This window comes from Procambarus clarkii, chromosome 8 (genome assembly GCF_040958095.1).
Source record: "Procambarus clarkii isolate CNS0578487 chromosome 8, FALCON_Pclarkii_2.0, whole genome shotgun sequence".
NCBI classification, from domain to species: Eukaryota; Metazoa; Arthropoda; class Malacostraca; order Decapoda; family Cambaridae; genus Procambarus; species Procambarus clarkii.
In genome coordinates this window covers 292,843-300,219 of record NC_091157.1, presented here as the reverse complement: position 1 = coordinate 300,219, position 7,377 = coordinate 292,843, and the positions used below count along the sequence as shown (strand labels likewise).

Below are 7,377 nucleotides of genomic sequence, written 5' to 3'. Positions count from 1 at the left end.
GAGCGAAACCTTTAAAATACTGAACAATTTGGAGGATATTGATTCATACAATTTCTTCAAAAGGTCAGATGTAACACGAACAAGGAGCAAAGGTTTAAAGCTCAACAAGCCACAGTGTAGGAGTGACAACAAATGCTTTTTAACCCATACGATTATGATCATGGCAATAAGGTTTCTAAAACAGTAGGCATTCTTCCAAAGTCAGACACTGTACTATGTTCCTCGCCCTAACCTAGTCACTCAGTATTATTCACTCATTATCTATGTCTTGTCTATTTTTGTCTTAAAGGTTACAAGACGTACATTAGTCAATACAATTGGTGCTAAAAATGTTAAGGATCTCTTGTGAAACACGGGTATTAATAACAAAATTTATTATGTAAAATAAATAAAAATGGCCCAAGGGCCATGAAGTAACAAGAATGCAAGGCTGGCACAAGCTGGCGTAAGTAGAGAAGACGGAAGATTCTTCATATTAAAAGACCCTGCTTCTCCAAGATGGCAGTCACACCCTGCTTGCCCTGGACAATCACCATATGGAGAAGGACTGTTTACTGTGAAGGGAAGTCCACAAATGCAATGCCAGCATGAGTCAGTCTTGAAGGGTAAACGATGATGGCACCCTCACAGTAACACAAAAGCCGAGCAAGCCCAGTGAGGAAGACCTGTTGATGGGAAAGGAGGAGAATCATTAGTCACAACAAAATCCACATAGAAACAAAGGAGAGAAAAAAAATAAAGTGGATGTCTTCTTTTGTATAGACATAATAAATATTGCCATTTGGCTATGTATTTATATGATATATAATAGAATACAGCATAAAACAAAATAAGAGGGGTGGTAGGAGAAGAAAAGATTAGTGTTCAGTGAGAATCCACAAGGTCTTCTCTGATACTCTTTATTTTCTTCAAGGCTGTGGGTCCCTACAATTGCACCAGAGGTGGTACACACCCCTATTATTATTTAAACAGGTGAGTAAAAATAGGTGAGTACACATACGGTGTCAGCAAACTTAATAATAATAATAATAATAATCTTTATTTAGGTAAGGTACATACATAAAGAGATTTACAAAGTTTGTTGGCTTTATAGATAGAGCTAGTACATACAATGCCTAAAGCCACTATTACGCAAAGCGTTTCGGGCAGGAAAAACATTAATGACTACAGCTTAAAACTAATGGGTAAAAAGAAAAGATGTGATGAGTACATATAAAAAATAGAGGTAAAGAGGGGGGAACATTGTTGAAAAAGCAGCACAAATACAATTACAAATTATTACAGAAAATTACATTCAAACAGCGTTTATTTGAAAAACAAAAAAACAAAAAATATACATGGGTTGACAACAGGGGGGTAAGGTGGGTTACATGGAATTTATTAGGTATTGCTTCGTTTTTAACTTAAACTGGTTGAGAGAGGTACAGTCTTTAACATGGTTGGGAAGGTCATTCCACATTCTGGGCCCCTTGATTTGTAGAGCATTTCTGGTTTGATTTAGTCGTACTCTAGGAATATCAAAACTGTATTTATTTCTGGTGTGGTGCTCATGGGTTCTGTTACAACCTTCTATGAAGCTTTTGAGATCAGGATTGGCATTATAGTTTAGCCTTTTATATATGTATAATACACATGAGAGAATGTGCAGTGACTTAATGTCTAACATATTCAGAGATTTGAGTAGGGGTACCGAGTGATGTCTGGGGCCAGAATTGGATATTGTCCTAATAGCAGCTTTGTGTTGAGTAATTAGAGGACGTAAGGGATTTTGGGTAGTAGAGCCCCAAGCACAAATACCATAGTTGAGATATGGATAGATAAGGGAGTAATAGAGAGTCACCAGGGCAGGGCGTGGTACATAATATCTGATCTTAGAAAGAATGCCCACAGTTTTTGAAACTTTTTTTGATATGTTTAGAATGTGTCCCTGGAAATTCAGCTTGTGGTCAATGAGAATGCCAAGGAATTTGCCATCTAATTTGTTACAAATTTGGGTATTGTTTATTTTGAGATTTATTTGATTAGAGGATTTATTGCCAAACAGAATATAGAAAGTTTTGTCACTTAGCCTCCAAACACACACACACACATGGTATCAGCAAGATTAGCCTCCAAACACACACACACACACACACATGGTATCAGCAAGCTTAACCTCCAAACACACACACACACACACGGTATCAGCAAGCTTAGCCTCCAAACACACACACACACACATGGTATCAGCAAGCTTAGCCTTCAAACAATCACACACACACACACATGGTATCAACAAGCTTAGCCTCCAAACACACACACACACATGGTATCAGCAAGCTTAGCCTCCAAACACACACACACACATGGAATCAGCAAGCTTAGCCTCCAAACACACACACACACATGGTATCAGCAAACTTAGCCTCCAAACACACACACACACATGGAATCAGCAAGCTTAGCCTCCAAACACACACACACACACATGGTATCAGCAAGCGTAGCCTCCAAATACACACACACATGGTGTCAGCAAACTTAGCCTCCAAACACACACACACACACACACACACACACATGGTATCAGCAAGCGTAGCCTCCAAATACACACACACATGGTATCAGCAAGCTTAGCCTCCAAACACACACACACACACACATGGTATCAGCAAGCTTAGCCTTTAAACACACACACACACACACACATGGTATCAGCAAGCGTAGCCTCCAAATACACACACACATGGTATCAGCAAGCTTAGCCTCCAAACACACACATACACACACATGGTATCAGCAAGCTTAGCCTCCAAACACACACACACACACACACATGGTATCAGCAAGCTTAGCCTCCAGATACACACACACATGGTATCAGCAAGCTTAGCCTCCAAACACACACACACACACAAACGGTATCAGCAAGCTTAGCCTCCAAACACACACACACACACAAACGGTATCAGCAAGCTTAGCCTCCAAACACACACACATGGTGTCAGCAAACTTAGCCTCCAAACACACACACACACACACATGGTGTCAGCAAACTTAGCCTCCAAACACACACACACACACACATGGTATCAGCAAGCTTAGCCTCCAAACACACACACACATGGTATCAGCAAGCTTAGCCTCCAAACACACACACACACAGAAAATGGGGACATTGAAACAGTTGATAAACTTGATTTCAAGAGAGAGAGAGGTCACTATGGGGGAACTTCAAAATTTTTTTAATAAGTAATTAGGCAGACTTGTTGCTAGACAGGGAAGTAAATTAAATGTATGCCAAATTTTTCAAAATATACAATGAAGGCACACAAACATTCATACCAAAACAGAGATGCAGGACCAGAAAACAGGATTAGTTCAACAGAAATTGAGAGAGGGCCACAAACCAAAATACACAAAAATGGAATGAAAGACATTGAAAAACTACAAGCAGATGTCAACAAAGTTTTCGATTGGGCAGCAGAAAATAACATGATGTTTAACAGTGATAAATTTTAGGTATGGCAAAAATGAGGATCTGAAACATAATACAGGGTACAAAACACAATCGAATCTTCCCATAGTAGAAAAACAGCATGTCAAGGATTTGGGAATAATGATGTCCGACGATCTAATGTTTAGGGAGCATAACCAAGCAAATATTGCGTCGGCCAGAAAAATGATCGGATGGATTATGAGAACTTTCAAATCCAGGGATCCCATCACAATGGTTGTACTCTTCAAGTCACTTATGTTGTCCCGTCTCGAGTACTGCTCAGTATTCACTTCCTCCTTCAGAGCAGGAGAGATTGCTGAAATAGAGGGAATACAGAGAACATATACGGCACGCATAGACGAGATAAAACACCTAAATTATTGAGATCATCTCAAAGCTCTCCAAATGTACTCTCTAGAAAGGAGACGAGAGAGATACCAAATAATATACACATGGAAGATACTGGAGGGCCAGGTCCCAAATCTACACAGTAAAATAACAACGTACTGGAGTGAACAATATGGAAAAAAAATGCAAGATTGAACCAGTGAAGAGCAGAGGTGCCACAGGCACAATCAGAGAGCACTGTATAAACATCAGAGGTCCGCGGTTGTTCAACGTCCTCCCAGCGACTATAAGAAATATTGCCGGAACAACCGTGGACATCTTCAGGAGAAAACTGGACTGTTTTCTAAGAGAAGTTCCGGATCAGCCGGAATGTGGTGGGTATGTGGCCCTGCGGGCCGCTCCAAGCAACAGCCTGGTGGACCAAACTCTCACAAGTCGAGCCTGGCCTCGGGCCGGGCTTGGGGAGTAGAAGAGCAGAACCCCATCAAGCAGGTATCAATATAGAAAGAAGCCAAACCCCCAATCATACCAGCGATACAAAGATGCGAGAAACAACTATACAGCAGTAAGGGAAGAGGCAGAAAGAAATTTTTAAAAAGGGATAATGGATAAATGTAAAACAGAACTGGGCCTATTCTACAAATTCATAAACAACAAATTGCAGGTAAAGGATAATATCCAGAGGTTGAAAATAGGAAACAGATTCACAGAAAATGATAATGCAATGTGTGAAACATTAAACCAAAAGTTCCAAAGTGTGTTTATACAAAATGAAATCTTAAGAGAACCAGACACAATAAGAATTTGTGAGAACATCATAGAGCGTATAGAGGTGTCTAGAGATGAAGTGGAAAATATGCTAAAGTAGCTAAGTAAGAACAAAGCAGTTGGTCCAGATGGAGTTTCACCATGGGTTCTGAGAGAATGTGCATCTGAGCTCAGCCTTCCACTTCGCCTGATCTTTCAGGCATCCCTGTGTACAGGAGTCATAGCAAACATGTGGAAAAGGCTAACATAGTTCCAATCTACAAAAGTGGCAACAGGGAAGACCCCACCTCTCTCAGTTATAGACCTGAATCATTGACAAGTGTAACAGTGAAAAGATTGAAAAAAAATAATAAAAACTAAATGGGTGGAACACCTGGAGAGAAATTATATAATATCACACAGACAGTATTGTTTTCGATCTGGAAGATCCTGTGTATCGAATTTACTCAGTTTCTATGATTGAGCCACAGAGATTTTAAAGGAAAAAGGTAGTTGGGTTGACTGCATCTATCTAGACATAAAAAAGGCTTTCGACAGAGTTCCACATAAGAGGTTGTTCTGGAACTAGAAAATTTTGGATGGGTGATAGGTAAGCTTCTAACATGGATGAAAAATTTTCTGACTGATAGAAAAATGAGGGCAGTAATCAGAGGCAATCGGACTGGAGAAGTGTCACAAGTGGAGTACCACAGTACATGCACCAGAAATGTTCATTGTCTACATAAATGATCTACCAGTTGGAATACAGAATTATATAAACATGTTTGCTGATGATGCTAAGATAATGGGATGGATAAGAAATTTAGATGATTGTCATGCCCTTCAAGAAGACCTGGACAAAATAAGTATATGGAGCACCACTTGGCAAATGAAATTTAATGTGAATAAATGCCATGTTATGGAATGTGGAATAGAACACAGATCCCACACAACCTACAAATTATGTGAGAAATCTTTATATAATTCTGATAAAAGAAAGAGGTCTAGGGTTGATTCTAGATAGAAAACTATCACTTGAGGCTCACATAAAGAACGTTGTGTGAGGAGCCTATGCCACGCTTTCTAACTTCAGAATTTCGTTTAAATACATGGATGGCGAAATACTAAAGAAATTGTTCACGAGTTTTGTTCGGCCAAGGCTAGAATATGCAGCGGTTGTGTGGTGCCCATATCTTAAGAAGCACATCAACAAACTGGAAAAGGTGCAAAGACATGCTACTAAGTGGCTCCGAGAACTAAAGGGCAAGAGCTATGTGGAGAGGTCAGAGGCATTATATATATGCCAAAACTAGAAGACAACAAAAAGAGGTGATAAAATCACTATGTACAAAATAGTAACAGGAATTGATAAAATCGATAGGGAAGATTTCCCGAGACCTGGAACTTCAAGAACAAAAGGTCATAGATTTAAACTAACTAAACAAAGATGCCAAAGAAATATACAAAAATTTCCTTTCGCATACAGAGTGGTACACGGTTGGAACAAATTAAGTGAGAAGGTGGTGGCGGCCAAGACCGTCAGTAGTTTTAAAGCATTATGTGACAAAGAGTGCTGGGTAGACGGGACACCACGAGCGTAGCTCTAATCCTGTAACTACACTTAGGTAATTACATATGGTGTCAGCAAGCTTACCGTCGAAACACACACAAACAGCCTGCCTATTATTCAAGGCCTTCTCTGAGTACTCTTTATTTTCTTCTCTGAGGCTATGGGTCCCTAATCTTGCACCAGAGGTGGTACAACTTTTAAGTTTTTAACTACTTCACTGAGCACCTGATTTTGGCAAAGACTTCTTAGTGCAATTGTCAAGGACATAGTTCTGGTATTTTTTTGTTTATAAATATTAAGGTATAGTTAATGTCAAAATGTTTCAAAACTCAACAATTTATATTTCAAAACAAAAAAAGTAATGAAAACATTACAAAACATTAAAATATAGCCTAATTAATTAATTAATAAAATAGCACAACTCTCAGAATGTCTAAAGGCGCTTTGAGCAATGAAGTAGTTAATTTTATATATATAATATTATATATATAATATATATTTACCTGTGAATACTGCTTAGCAAAAATTTGATCTCTGTGAAAATTGGTCTCGTCATTGCTAGGAGATATTTTAAGACCATGATTTGCTGTGGATGGCACTGTAGTCTTCAAGTCATCAATCTAAAAATAGAGGTAATCTTTTAAAATGTAAATTTTGTATAAAAAAAAATGCAAAAATAAATTGCAAGAATAATATGAAGTTATTATACAATTTTTGTTTAATTATTTAAATATTTGTGAGACATTATTAAGAAATGTATGAAGTACAGATTCTCGATATAACTGAAAAAACCCTTTAGGATTTGACATTGCTTGCTCTTCTATGCGAACTTCATAGTTTCTTTTTGCTTTCCTAATCTCTTTTTAACATTTCTAACCAGTTGTATGAATTCCTGTTCTAAACTGACTTCCCCATTCCTTAATCCACCCACATATACTTGCTCGGCTGAAGGCATAATGTTACCTTCCTTTTTAGTAAATACAGAGCCAAAATATTTATGAAAAATGCTACTCATCTCTTCGTTCTTATCTGTTATCTGACCTGTCTCAGTTTTTAATTGACCTATCTTATCCCTAATCTTTGTTCAATATAGCTGATAAAAATGGTTTATAATTTATCTTTGCTTGCCCTGCTATGCAAACTTCATAGTTTCTTTTTGCTCTCCTTATATATTTTTTGACATTTCTAACAAGTTGGACGAAAACTTGTTCTAAACTGACTTCCCTATTCATAA

The 7,377-nt window shown here is 38.2% G+C and overlaps 1 long non-coding RNA gene across 1 annotated transcript; it reads right to left on the bottom strand.

Moving 5' to 3' along the window:
• Positions 1 to 357: 357 nt before the first annotated feature.
• LOC138361648 (uncharacterized) lies at positions 358 to 6,885 on the bottom strand. The gene is made up of 2 exons (XR_011227086.1): positions 6,647 to 6,885; positions 358 to 665 (listed from the first exon to the last, which is right to left on the bottom strand). It is a non-coding gene; the product is annotated as an uncharacterized lncRNA (long non-coding RNA).
• Between the last annotated feature and the right edge of the window lie 492 nt (positions 6,886 to 7,377).